Genomic DNA, 15730 nt, shown 5'->3' with positions numbered 1-15730 from the left:
ACTTTTCATGTATTTTTTAGAAAATTCCATCTAGCACAAAAGTTACTTGTTTTTGCTGAGGAAAAAAAATGTGACTGCCTTATGAATCATCTTGTAAATATGAGAACCTTCACAATGTTTAAATAAAGTATCAATCCCAGTTTTGTTTTTACCATTTTTAAAAGAATGATGTTTCTTGTCAAATAGGACCTTGTTCTCAAAGGGCTATTGTACTAGGAATCATGCTGACTGCAATAAACGAATAGATAAATTAATCACAGATCAAAGCCTAGGGAAGAAAACAAAGCCCGAAGTAAAATTTTAAGCCTCTTTTCTGCAGATTGCACAATACATGTACATTAGACTTGCATAGCTCTTCTGCAGTTTCCCCACCAGTGTATCCTGTCTATTTAAGCTGTGAAGAGCTGGGTGGCTGCTCGGGGTCTCACAGAAAGCCATAAAAGGTAATTAATCTTATCTCTCTGATAAACTGCTGGATGGAATGCTGATATAACATCACGTTAGGTATTCACCAAAATCACATCTCCAAAACACTTTGCTGCTTTTAGTGTATGAAATCAGAAAGGCTTGGCAGGTGTGCCTAAGAAAAGCAGTGGTCTAACCAAGAATTCAGGTCCTGCTTCTTTTCTGATATAGGTTTGCACAAAGAAAGCTATCAGATCTGCACAGCACAACTGAGATTTCACTGAAACAGGCTAAAAAGGAGATGCAGGCAGGCTGCTTACCTTATTTCATTTCCCTGGAAAAACAGTTTCACAGAAAGAAAATATTTTTCAGAAAAAAATCATAAATATCCTGAGATAAGTAATGACTGGAGGAGAATGCAGGGAAAATGAAACCTGTAGGGTCTACCTGCAACAGATTTAAGAGAAATAGAAGAGTGCACAGTTAAAAACAGGTTCCATAAAAATTCAAAATCTAGATTTCCATATAAAAAAAGAAACAATGTGAGAGGAGAGAGCATTAAACATGGTAAGAAAGAATAAAGTATTCATGGCACCAGAAGTCAGAGATGGACATTACCCAGTAGAAGAACCTAAGGAGAGATGTTTTTTATGCATTTTGGTTTAGGTGATGTTTCTATGCATTGCAAATACTGACTGACTGGGGGTAAATGAGAAAGAGTAATATTTTCTCCTGCATTTTTACAGACATGTCTTGAGTGAAAAGGAATGATCAGAATAGATCAGTCTCACATATGTACTAAAACAGTACTGCATACACAGCAATTTCTCAAGACCACCACAAACCAACAAAACAGGAGCATACCATCTATACAGCCCAACTTACAACCCTCAGATCTTCTTCAGACCTGCAGGTGGACAAACAAAATCAGATATTAATAAATGTGAGTTGCTTGTTGTCAACAACCTGTCGGTGCTTCTTTTGTTTTAGATGTATCATAAAACATAACTAGGGTATTGGTTGGCACTGGGTGGACAAGAAGGCCAGTGACATCCTGGCTTGTATCAGAAATAGTGCAGCCACCAGGAGCAGAGAGGTGATCATCCCTCTGTACTCAGCTCTGGTGAGGCTGCAATTTAAGTACTGCGTTCTCTTTTTGTGCCCGTCATTACATGAGAGGCATTGAGGTCCTGGAGCATGTCCAGAGAAGGGCACTGAAGCTATGAGGGATCTGGTGCACAAGTCTTATGGGGAGTGGCTGAGGAAACTGGGATTGTTCAGACGCAAGAAGAGGAGGCTCAGGAGTGACCTTACCACTCTCTACAATAACCTGAAGGGAGTTTGCGGTGTGGTGGGTTTCTCCCAGATAACTAGCAATAGGACTAGAGGGAATGGCTCCAGTTTTGCCAGCAGAGACTAGGCTGGACATTATGAAATACTTCTTCTCCAAGAGTGTGGTCAGTCACAGGAATGAACTGCCCAGGGAGGTGGTTAAGTCACTGTCCCTGGAGATGTTCAAGAAATGTTGGAGATATGGTACTGAGGGACATAATTTGGTAGGAAATATTAATGATAGATGGATGGTTGAACTTGATGACCTTAGAGGTCTTTTCTTGGTGATTCTACAATTCTTTGATTCCTTGATTCTATGATAATAGGTAAGAGGCTAAAACTCAAGGAGAGAGAGGAAGTGAGATCTGATGGGAGTAGTGTCCAGATCCCACAAACAATGTGATAAAAGTCATGTGGATCAGTCTTTTGTGGTTAATCAGAATCAGAACAAATTCATTGATTCTGAATGTGCACATGAATTAGGACTGGAAGTGCTGGTAATTAAGCAGATAAAAAGCACGTGCAAAAGGAGGGAGATGACATGGAGCATGAGGTTTGTCCTGGGAACTAATGTAGACATCCGGTTACTTCTGTAAGAGCTGAAGGATCATTTGGTCACTGGGGTAATAAATTGGACAATGCCTCCTAAAACTGAAGGTGCACCATTATCTCCTAAATAGATCAAAAGTGTTGTAAGGAAAGGAGTGCTGCAGGAGACACTTCAGCAAAGCATTTACAGCAACAACAGAGATCACAATTGTACATTTACATGTGTAATTAGCGTGTGATTAAATTGTGAATTTGCAACTGTGATTTTACTGGCAAAGAAATTGAGGGCACTGAGGCATAATCACAAAAACATTTAGATGGAAAAAGAGTATTTGGCATTTTGTTGATAAGCATTCAGCAATTTCAGAGAGACCCCCAAATCATTTTAAGCCCAGCGTTTGCCCTGTGGTGTTGTCCAGTTCTCCCCTGCTTTGTTCTCTCCTCATTTCTTGGTCATGAGATGTCACAAATGATACATATGGGAATGCTGAAGGTGACTGTGGAAAGGAGACAATGAAGCAAAGGTGAGGTACATGTGTACCAAAACTGGGAGAAGAGAGGGCATTGCAAAGTGGAGGGAAACTGAGGGTCAGAGAAACCAGGTGGATGTTCCCGCTTGCCACTGACTTACAGCAGTAGATATCAAATTCATGTCTTCCTAGTATTATAACCTTTGTACCTCCCTCCAACAAAACCAGAAAGTAGTAGCAGTAAAGATAGATGTGGTGTGAGTAAATGGCAAAGCACACTGTCCTGATTGGAAGCTAGGTCTAGAGAGTTTTGGGAAAGCACACATTCTCTGTCACCTTCTTCTGAGTCATCTAACACTGACAGATTATTGCTACAGATATAACCAGGAGGAGGTCTGCATACTGGTAAAGACCTTGCATTTTCTGGAAATAACATCTTCATTACGGTTTCATTGCTTTCACTTCTTGCTGGGCTTCCCTTGAGCCCTGGGTATAGCAATTTGTTCCAACTCCTGACACATTTTCCAATCTTCTCAGAACAACAAAACGTATGTGCCATGGTGAGTGGCATTCAGATGCAATCAAAAACCTGAAACTATTAATTCAAAGGACATTCTTAAACTTCAATTCACCTGTAATCCTACTGCATGGGGACCTGTTTAGCTTGCCATTACCTAGTAATAGATGTAAATCAAGCATGAAATAGAAGACAGTAAAATCTTTATGACTGTAAAATTTAGAAGCATGGGAAAGCATGGGATTTGTTACCACAGATTAGGAAGTAGGGAGGCCTCATTTTTGAACAGGTTTTGCTTCCAGCTTGGTTTAAAATGCTTCATTTTTAGGAGAGTTTGGAGAGCAGATTGGCTGGCAAGAACCTGCATCTCCCAGGAAAAGATCCTAGTGGGCTGTGTCACTTTGGCCACTGGACTTTTGGAAATTCCTGTGCAAGTTTTCAGTGCTCACTGGTAGCAGGTTCACTCACAGTTCTCACTGAAACTCACTGAGTGAATTGCAATTCCCATGTTTCCCCTGCAAGATTTCTGTAGCCTCCAAGTTCCTTGGAACAGGAACTCTCTTTGAAGCACAGACAGAGAGACATGTGGCTTCTTGATGGAGACCCATGGTTGCTGTGCTAATACAAAAAAAATAAATGTTACAAGTAGAGTAAGGTGGCCTGGCAATGATAAAGCTTAAAGCAGCACCAGAAAAAGGTACATTGATAAATCACCTGGAAAATGGGAATTTTCATTTTTATCTTTACTGTCCATATGCTCTCCTTTCATATCAAAATATATAAATGTATGCACCCATATGCAAGCCTCCAACAAGAAGAGGCAGATTTTTCATGTTTCAGTTGAGCTTGTGCATGTGCTGATAGAGCTGTAAAGAAAATGTTATTTTAGATTTTCAAAGGAGTACTGACTTTTATACAAACAGGAAAAAACTTCAGAATAAAGAAAATTGAGCGTTCTAACTAATATTCAGAAACAAAATCTCTAACATGATTTACTCCCATCTGGGCTGGATGCTGGCTGGTGAAAAAGCCTCTTTTCTCATTGCTTTCCCTGAAAATCCAGCAGTAGTAAAGACTGCTAGGTTTCTTGCTTTTATCTTATGCAGTCTGGCAACTGTTCTATTTCATCACTGAGAAGGGTTGCTTCTTTCGATTGCAACAGTACTTATCCAGAAACCTATCAGGTATTTTACTTTCTTACAATTACTTAAGAGCACTGAGGCAGTTTAGCATGCTTCCCACTTTAAAAGCCTTGATTACCTAACCTCCCTTCTCTGGAAGGTAACTATCAGCATAATTGTCAAGTTCAGATTTAAAAGAAGAAAAATCTGGTATTTTTTCAGCATCCACTGAGCTTACCAGAGGTTCAGACACTTAGACAGACATGAGCAAGGTATCTGAGTAAGCTTTGAACTACATACTCCTGCACAAAGCTCAACTGCTGGTGGTGGTATATGATGCTGATACTTTGCTTCTTTGAACATCCATGTCTGAGCCAAAGCTTTTGTGATTCTTGTTGACTTTGTGGAGCTCCCAAGCCCAAATTAAGCTAGCATACCACAGACCAACAAAGCAGGGCTCAGCAATGTATCATGCATTTCATCAGATTGTTTGATAACCAAGTGGCAGTTCATATTTTTTCACTCAGGGAATTAAAAAGCAACTCTAAATGAGACTCCTTCCTCCAACTGATCACTGTGCATGGTGCTCAGTCAGAGCTGCGTCTTGGTCTCCTCTCCCACAGTTTGCTGTTTTCACTTGAGATGTGATGCAAGAGATCAGTTTTGATGTATCTCACTGCTCAGGATCTTGTGCATCTTATAAACACTGCAAACCTAAGGACTTGCAAAGACTCCTCTACAGCTTTTTGCTTTCTGTGGCCACAACTCTGCAGACTCTCTAATAAAGCCCAGATGTGATAAAGAGATCCAGCCAGCTGAGGTTATACTACACATATGAGCAGATTGGGAGTGGTATGCCAATCCTCTCTGGATATCCCTGCCCTGAATGCCTCATAGCCACATTGCTCCAGAGCTAGTCTGTCAACAAGGATGGTCAGCAGGCTAGCACTCCTTTTCTCAGCATGGCAGAGATAGCCTCCCTCAGCAGAGGCCTCAGAGATGGAAAAGAAACATGCCCTGAATTTGCAATCTGCTCTGGTACCAGCTTCAACACTGTAACAATAAATGCTGCATTAGCTGACAGTATCCATCAGCTAGATGAGGATCTGTGCTCTGCTATACCTTGTGCTATTTCAGTGCTCATTAAGGCAAAAATGCTGGGTTCCCAGAAAAATTGTGGTAAGCAGTGTGAGAGAGGAATTAACCCTAACTGTGGCTTTTACACAGAAAAATACAAGAACTATAGTGTGAATAGTGTCATTAAAAGGACACTATACACAAGACAATCCAGCAGACAAGGTCCCTAAACAACTGTAATGCAGCTTAAGCTATTTTAGTTCAGTGCAGCGAATCAATAATTATCTATGAAGAGCCCTACGGAGAAAAGAAGGACTGAACTCTGACAGGTGATCAGTGCAGAGCCTATAATGGCAAATACTTGATTATTCCAAAAAGTGAAATTTGGCATTTGTGTGGCTCAGTATTGTATACAAATTTATCACCAGTGGGAGGACATCATCACTGCAAGTAGAATGTCATGAGGCCTAAAGAGGAAAGAGATCAAGGTCTTGCAATATACTTTGTTTTCACAAATGGTGTTAGGGAAAAGGTGGAGAAAGAGGCTGTCCAAATGAAAGTTCTGTTTGTCAAAATAAAGACTTCATGAAAGAAATTCTCACACAAACCAGTAACACAAGATACGTTCAAAATCAGCTTTAACTGGGACTTATTGAATACCTATACTTTGTGAAACAACTGGAAATATTGCACATATTAAGACATGGTAGCATCAGCGGAAAAACAAATAAACAAACAAACATTAATAATCAGCGTGAGCTTTCCACAGTTCTAGCACATGAAATACACTATATTTCCATTTCAGTTAACTATTAAGCAGAAACAATTTCAGTCACAAGATAGATAGAAGATCCGTGCAGCTTTGACTTTAAGTCCCAAAACTATGCCTGCAGTAGAAATTATCTAAGATATTTCCTTTCCACAATAAATGACCCTTTTCCTCTTTCACAAAAGAATGATGAAATTTTATTTATATATGAGCTACTTCTTTCTATATAAGTAAAATGAGAACATTTGTATGAGACAGGAGCTGGATTTGCAGATGTGTTTTGTCTACCAGCAGTGGATCATAGCAGTTACATTCCAGCTTGCACAAATGTCCTCAATTTCTCTTCTGGTCCATCCTCTCTGCCATTTGTGTGAAAGAGGCTCCTGACTGCCCAATGAGTTGGGCAAACAGGTCAGAAATGAGCAAAGTGAATCCCATGTAGCTTGTCAGAAAGATATGAACAAGACAAAAAAATTATCAAGGACTTGTGCTTCTGAGGTCCTTCTAAGACACGTTCCAGTTCTTCCATCATTGCCAAGATTGATGCAAGACCTTCCAGGCGAGGACTTCTCTTCTTTTACATAGTAATTCTAGAGGATCTCTCTTGCTGTGTCCTGTACAAATTTCATCATAGATCTCTTAGAATTAGGGCTGTGGCTCAGAGATGCTGCATGCTGAATGGAGTGCCAGCACAGACAGCAGAATTACATGACCTGAGATTGTCTTTTCAAACAGATGAGTAGCAATGTACCGACAAAACTGGAGGCGTGTAATGAAAAGTTAGTACAACCATCAGGACCCGCCAGCCACAGAGTTAGCTGTGAATAGAAGCAATAGAAATCAATATTGCAAGAGGAAATATTCGGATCGTAAGCCACTTTCTGCTCAGGTTAATGCAGATCTTTCATTTATTTTCTGCAAAGCCTGGACAAAGACATGTTTAAAGAAACACGGAGAGATTTAAAAAATGAAATACACAAAGAGTACTATATCCATCATATACAGCCAATGAAATAAAAGTAATTGTTTGGAACCAAAAAAATATGTTTTTAGAAAAACATTTCATTGATTTAACAACACATAATTAAGCTCAAATTGCAGAGGCTGAAATCCACTGTATACACACTATAAGAATGAAGTGAGAAGTATATTCCGGAAAGATTTTCTGAGTATATATACTGGTTTGAAAAACCTTAGGCCTAATTTATCAGAACACATTTGGAAATGTTTAAAGTCATGTCAATACATGTAGGTCATTCCAAAAGCAATGCTTCCTATTTATTTCCATGGAAATACAACAGTTACTAAGAACACAATAACACTATTTTGATAGAGCAAATTCTCTGTTACAAAACACTCTTTTTTGACACATTCCCACTATTAGCTCTGTATTTTTGCCATCAATTAACAAAGCCTGCATGCCACACTCATAAAAATCTGTGCCAACTGAGGTGACCCACTGTTTCACAGCCGCTGTGACACATCATCACTAGGAAAATATTGCCAACCCAGTCCATCTTTCATCAGCCCGAACTGATGGAAGTCAGAAGGCATTAAATCTGAGCAGTTGTGTGGTAGGGCAGTCCAGCCAAGACTGCCAATGTGCTGCACTGTCTGCAAACTGGTATGGGGCCTGGTGTTATCATGCTGCAAGAGAAAGGTTGTCTTCTTCTCTGGTCTGACTCTGGATGTTTGAGCCTTCAGCTTAGTCAGTGTCATGATGTAGCAGTCAGATCTGATGGTTTGTCTGGGTTCCAGGAAATCTGGAAGGATCACCCCTTTCCTATCCCAAAAGACAGTGCACATCATTCTACCTGCTAAGGTCTGTGTTCTGAGCTTTTTCTCTGGTGAGGAATTCACATCACCACTCCGTGGACTGCAGTTTTAACTCTGGCCTATAGTGCTGATACATCTCATCACTGGTAATGATGCAATCCAGGAAATGGTCACTTTCAGCCTTGTATTGCTTCAGTAGGTTCTGAAAAACTTGTGTACAGTGTTCTTTTTCTTCCTGTGTGAGCTCTGTGGGGTCAGTTTTGAGAAAACTTTGTGATATTACAGTGTTGCCATTATTACTTTTAACATATTGAAGCCAATTTTCAGCTTCATAAGCAGTTCTCTGGTCCTAATCCTCCAGTTCTCATGGATGAGCTGATCAAGATGCTCTTCATTTCGTGCTGACAGCTGTGCATGGCCATCCAGAATGCAGCTTGTCTTTCACATCACTGTCACCATTGCTGAAATGCACCACCCACTTCCTCACTGTGCTCACAGTCAGTGTTTAGTGTCCGTAAACACTAACCAAGTGTCAGTGAATATCAGTGGGTGCCACTGTTTCCACATGGAGGAATTCTATTCCCTCCTCCCCCATTTGCTTCATCTGTGTGTTTATGTCACACATCATTCTGTCAGAGCCCTTCTGCTGCCATCTCTCACATGGCAACAAAATGTAATGGGATATTGGTGAGAAGGTTCCGCCTCTACTGCTGTACCACCAACATCTGCCATAGAGATGTTGGTGGACAGACATCATAAAATAGGAGACATTACTTTCAAAGCAGCCTCCATACATGGTTGAGTTAGAACCTTAGTGAGGAAACACTCCTTTTCTTTGAGTGGCTGCTGTCATATAAGATTTACCTGTAAAGCCCTGTTACCATAACAGAAAAGGATTATCTTCTCATCCTTCTCAAAAATTCAATTGTGCTTTCCCAAGCCAAGGATCAGCTTTGGCACAGCCTGTCTCCAACAGGAGACAGTGAGATAGTGCCTTTCATTACTGCAAACAAAAGATCTTCTTTCTAACTGCTGTGACTGCAGAGAATTCAAACCACACACAAATGGAGGACGACTAAAATGTAGTGAGCTTGTAGTTGTCTCAATTCACAAATCCCAGATATTTCTGAATATACCTTTAGCCTCCCTAGATTGTACCTACACATGCATAAGTATACAGTGTTGATTCCACAGCATGACTGCTAATGCATTTTTGTCATACACAGAGAAGTAAAAAATGAAAATTGCATGTGGAAGTAGCAAGAGCAGGAAAGGACTGTGCTTACTTGAAATGTGGAGAAAGTTTTTTCTGCACTCATGAAAGAGAACCTAGCAGAGACAGACTACACAGCCTGGATGATAAACTCATAAAACAGAGAAAACTTGGTCTTGTTCAGACATTTCCCCAGACTCCTAAAAGATAAGTTATATCTGTCTCCAGCATTAAGCCACTTGTCTAAACTGTCAGTCACACAGCACCTCTTATGTTCCTTATCTGCAGCTCAAACAGAACAGTTATCTGTAGGGATCAGAGAATAGAGGACAGTTATTGTGTAGCACTTATTGTCTCTGCTGGCCAGTAAAGCGTCTTCTCTTCGCTGCTGAGCAGTTCTGCAGGCTCCCCTTCAAGATCCAACCCCATGCATATATGCATCCCACACTGGATGGGTATTAGGGAAGCTGCAGAAAGGTGGTCTGGTGTCACATCTGTCACATCTATAAGCAAGGAAGGGGTGAGCCAAAATAATGGTAGCTTTTTATTAGACTATGTATTCCTTCTGCAATACTTTTCTCAGGTATTCTGATGCAAACAAACAAACAAATGAAAAATGTAGATCACGCAAAGCACAGAACATGGCTTACAGGTCAGAAGTGAGCAAAGTGAATCCCATGCAGCTTGTCAGGCAGATATGAACAAGACAAAAAAATTATCAAATAGATACCAGAGGAGGCATTTCTCCTGCCTTTTTCCTCTGCTGCTTCCTTCTCTGGTAACTCCCATTCAATTCCAGGAAGAACATCGCCAGCCACAGATCTGTTTTCATACTTCTTTAACCCATTTCAGCTCTTTCTGTCTAAGGCAGTTCAGAGTCACAGATATTTAATCAGCTACTGCTTCTTCTGAAGTGGATTTATAGAATCTAATCTCAGTGAATCAAATTCACCACATAAACAATATTTTTAACAGGATAGTGCAAATTGTGAAGTATGGTGCCAAAATAGGACAAGTCTGAGACTTTCACACTGCTGCACAAAGGAGGAAGTTCCATTTTATTTACTATATTCCATTTTCCAGTACCTCATTTTCCTGTATTGACACGTTTGTCTTCAATTAATATCCATTCTCTTTAAGACATTCTGAGATTCTTTGACATCATTTCCAGGGAAAGAATCAAAAAAGCACATAAAACCTAGAAGAGAAAATTGTCAGCTTAGGCTGGTGAAGAGAACTTTATACTATGTGACATAACTGCTTTGGATCTGCAGATTTCCCCTCTGCACCATGCAGGTGCAGTAAGGCTGAGGTTATTTTAAAAACTTGTCCAAGTTGAAAGCACACACTATAGTTTTCTCCTTGTTCACTACCTAGGAAGACTACAACCTTTGCCCGGGATCAATAACGAGAAATGACAGGAGAGCAAATGCTCATATCCATCCACTAAATTGAGATAATGTGTTTGCTTGCATGAGAAAGAAACATGAGAATTATCAGGAAACAATTAAAAAAAAAAAAAACTTATGAATTTTTCCCTAGAATAAAATTTCTGGGGGAAAAGAAGGAACAATTTCAGGATATAACATCATCAGAATTTTGCACTGCAGTATGAATTGTTTGTCCTTACTATTATAAGAAATCAAAACAAATCAAGACAAAATCACTACAAACAGAAAATCAAAAACTGACTCTGAAAAGGGCTGACCATATCAAAGCACTGTACTCCATCCTTTTCAAGGAAATCTCATCAGAACTGAAGCATTTTTTGTGAAGTTTTTATTCTGATGAAGTAGTATTTTTGGAAATAAGAATATTCAGATAGTACATTTGCAAACAGTTTCATAAACAGGACATTTATGGAGACCTGCTATATCATTATTTGCTTGGAAGATCTATTCATTCTTTAGGTAATATGTGTACCAGCACATAAAGTTCCTGATGAAGTAATATCTTTTCAGACTGAGATTCCTCCAGCACTTTAACAATACAACTATTCTGGCTTTACATAAACTGAACAATTATGATTTTGTAGCTGTATCAATTATGCTGTATTCTGAAAGCAAGCTACTGCTGAAATTGAAACATCAAAGGACTTACACAGCTCATTATTATAACCTTAGCTTGCTGGCAATTCTCTTTCCTGCCTGTCTACCACAGAATTGTATTTGATATATATGGTACCAAGGACAGATCACAGGGACGTATTATTTAATTACTGTTCTAAAACCCAGGCTTTTGCTGTGCTCTGTTTCACGTCTGCTCACTTATGATTTATGCCACATGTCAAAGACATGTCTTTTGCAAAAGCACAGAGTCCCTCTGTGAAGCACAGCCTGCATGCAGCCACTCTAGAGAAGGAAATGAGACAATCCCAGAGACACCATGCAGAAGGGCAGAACTGTTACAGGGTTCCTAGTCAAGGGGAGAACACTGTGTAAGTGGAGACCAAATATTTTTGCTGTTATCATTACCTCCCTTTCAACATGAATATTGTATTTTGGGCACAAAGATTTACATTGCACGCAAACCTCATAATACAGAACAAACGAAAGCTGAAGAGACTTTTCTTTAATTCTTGCCTTTCTTACTACTCCTCTCCTCAAGGTCAGCTCCTCTGAGGTGGAGCACCTCATGGTGAAGCAAGGGTCAGTTCTCCAAATATTGAGCAAATGCCTTCTGAGCTCCAGTACTGAAGTGTTCATGCCACTGTGTGTAATGAATCTTTGGAGGCTGTCCTGGGCAAACTGACATTTGCTTTACACTCATAAAATCTGTAAACTGTCCATCCACCTATCCCTCCCCCCTCTCAGAAGCATCCTACCAGGATACTCTACATCTGTTGATTCAGTAGCTGCCAGAGCCATCTCTGGAGATGTACTTCAGGATGAAGGGACTGTCCAGCCTTAGGCAGCAATTAATCCTGACCAGAACACTGCAGTTAATGAGAGATATTGGCTAACTGCCTGCAAAACAGATGCACTTTCATCTTGGCTTGCAGAGCAATCAAATTTACATTGCAGTTGGCATACAGCCAGGAAAGGGAGAGAAATTTCCAATGGCTCTGAAAAACAAAACAAAACAACAAAAACAACAACAACAACAACATTAAAAACATTGGAATTTCACACTTTCAGTATACATTTTACAAAATCCTATGAACATGTCATGGCCAATAGAAATGGGACATCCAGGCAGATCCATTTCTCAGCAGAGCAGCACATTTTGTGAATAGCTACAATAAACACATTTTTACTATTTGAGTATCTGGACAGTCAGCCTTTTTAAACTATCAAGCTCTTCTCAGCCTAAATGAAGCTTCCAGAAATAATATGGAAAATTCCAATCGTGTTTCTCCCATTTGTCATGCAGCTCTGAAATTTCTCACCTTTTTATTGTTCAGGAGTCCATATCACCAAGCCAGCCGCTGTTCAGTTTGTGGTGGTTTTCTTTTAGACAAATATTATTTTTCTTTTCACTTCTTCAGGCCCAACAACAACATTTGAAAACCTTGCCTTGAAAATCTTGATCAAGTTTTGAAATAAAAGTATTGATGTCTTACTGACTTACTGAGTCTGGCTGGGACCAATTATGAAGTTACCTTTTGGCAGAGCAACCCATATGGTGCCTTGCTGTGCCTTTGTGAAAGAAATTGTGTTGATAACACACCAGTATGTTAACTGTTGTGGAATAGAGCTTGCACAGCAAAGAGACGTCCTCTCTTTCTCACAATCAGTGGGCTAGAGGTGACTGGAACAGACAATAGCTTGAGCAGCAGGCCTCACCTGACCAAAGAGGTATATTCTCTGCTGTACAAGATTGTGCTCAGACATAACGCTAGGAAAGCAGGAGGAAGGAGCCCTGAAGGCTGTGGAAGAAGCCACAGTGGCGCAGGTATTGCCCTGCAGCCAATGAACAAGATCAATGCACTGAAAGACTTTGGTAAGTGAATATCAGAACATGATTTTCAGAAGCACAAGTTCAAGGTCACTTGAAATATAGCTGCGATATCGAGAAGTATGGAGCTCAGCTTCCAGCAGTCCTGTAGCTGTTTTAGGTCCTTTCAATTGACCTTGTATTTATGCTTTATAGTCCAGTCTGGCCCTGGACTAAGGATTTCACACCTCTCTCCTCTCCTCTCCTCTCCTCTCCTCTCCTCTCCTCTCCTCTCCTCTCCTCTCCTCTCCTCTCCTCTCCTCTCCTCTCCTCTCCTCTCCTCTCCTCTCCTCTCCTCTCCTCTCCTCTCCTCTCCTCTCCTCTCCTCTCCTCTCCTTTCACTGTAACGTCTTCCTCTCCTCTCCCCTCCCCTCCCCTCCCCTCCCCTCCCCTCCCCTCCCCTCCCCTCCCCTACCCTCCCCTCCCCTCCCCTCCTCTCCCCTCCTCTCCTCTCCTCCCCTCTCCTCCCCTCCCCTCCCCTCCCCTCCTCTCCTCCCTTCTCCTCTCCTCTCCTCTCCTCTCCTCTCCTCTCCTCTCCTCTCCTCTCCTCTCCTCTCCTCTCCTCTCCTCTCCTCTCCTCTCCTCTCCTCTCCTCTCCTCTCCTCTCCTCTCCTCTCCTCTCCTCTCCTCCTCCTCTCCTCTCCTAAAGCTCATTTTATTTCCTGTGGCAAGGCTCCTCACTGAAAGAAGTTTTTTTAACAGCTGTTTCTTTAACAGCAGACCATAGAACGTCATTCTACAGAAAGAAAAAAAATAAATCATCAGTTACTGCTCACTTTTTGTAGATCATCCTTAGAAGTACCTCCTGGAGATAAAAGATCCCTTCCTGCTCTCATCAACAGTGGTGAATTCTCTTGCTGGTCTTGGCAGTTCCACACTCTTGAATTGGCTTTCTCTATAAATGAAATCCAAGAAGCTGTTTTCTGGCCAGTTCCTTCCTTCACAGTCCCGTAAAGCAGAATGACATGGGTGTTTTGTTGTTGTTGTTGTTTTGGTTTGGGTTTTTTTTGTGTGGGGTTTTTTTTTGGTTTGTTTGTTTTGTTTTGTTTTTGCTGCTGACCCATTATACAGAGGCTTTCAGGTGCTAATGTCATCAAACATACAAAGGGACTTTTTCTTATATTCCTGTCAAGCCATATTCTCTCTTGCACAGCATTGAAGTAAAGGTACAGAGAATTTGGCAGAAGTCAGAGTGTTCTTTCACAGTTCTCTGTAAATATCAGTGCAGGAGTGAAAAAAAGAAAAAAAAAAAAGAAGAAAAAAAAAACCTTGGTTAAATGATGATTGTGAACAAATTGTTTCTTTGAGGATGAGTAATGGGTGTACAAAATTTATATTCAGTATTATTTACACAGCAAATCACAATCATACAGCTTACAATATGTGAAAGCTCATAATTCTGTTTAGAAATAGCCATCAGAGAGAAGAATGGTAAATTACTCTATAGCAAATGTAGGAAAAAATACCAGGTGCAGGGAACATCTGTTCTTTTCTTTTCATGATAGTTAACAGGTTATGTTCTCCTTCCAGAATCTTCAGAGATCTCAGCAGCCTTGCTTTATTTCTGCCATCAGGGAAGATTGAGGCTGCTAATGTATTAATGTTTAGTAGTAACTGCATTTCAGCAGCAAACAGAAGACAAGCAGAACTAGTGAGTCGTCCTCTCCTGCACTCTGAAATCCTGCACAGCCTTGTGCAACTCATGTCACGCAAGATACAAGAACTGGGCAGTAATAAGAAGGAATTATTACAAAGATTCTGTGCATATAATTTTAGCAGTCTGCTATTAAGGCACAATCTACAAGCTGAGGCCTCTTCTATAGACAGTGGTGGAATTCTAGCATATCTCATCTGAGATTCACTCTGTTCTCATCCACTAGACTGCACTCAGCTCCCCAGCTCCACCAACTCTGACCGTCCCTCAGGACTTCACTATTCTCCTACCCAGAGAATAGCCTGAATGAATATTCCCACACCAACTCTCCCAGCTGTTTATCTCGGAGAACTTCATAAAGAAGGAGACTAGAATCTTCAGTGGCTAGTGTGCCATGACCTGTGGTCATGGTAACTAAATGAGTGGCAGAAAAATGGCAGATGATATCCAGTATGAATAAACAGAAGATAATATGTCTAGAGAAAAATAAATTTAAGGCAGGTCGATGTAGCACTTAAAGCAGAACAGGGTATTATAGCCCAGGACAGAGCCCTCGGAGTCACTGCAGACAGGTCTCTTAAATCATGCTAAGCACCAACAGGGAAGGATGGAGTAAAAGACAGGAGAATCATTCTTCAGTACATAAAACCGTAGTATGCCCGCCTGGTAAGCACCATGTGCAATTCTGGTCTCTACACCTCTGTAAGGAAATGATGGTGAAGATCAGAAGGGTAAAGACGATGAAATGGAGGACTTCTAGAGAAAGAAGCTGAGTTCAATTTGGAAAGGAGAAAGCTGAGAAGACTGTGAAGGGGTTTACTAAAACATGACAGTAGAGTACAAGATAGATGCAGAACTGCTCTGCAGTGCTTGAGCAAGAGGTTATTCAATGAAATCAGTATGAAATTGGT

Source organism: Meleagris gallopavo, chromosome Z, assembly GCF_905368555.1.
Source record: "Meleagris gallopavo chromosome Z, MGAL_WU_HG_1.1, whole genome shotgun sequence".
NCBI lineage: Eukaryota > Metazoa > Chordata > Aves > Galliformes > Phasianidae > Meleagris > Meleagris gallopavo.
This window is presented reverse-complemented; position numbering follows the sequence as displayed.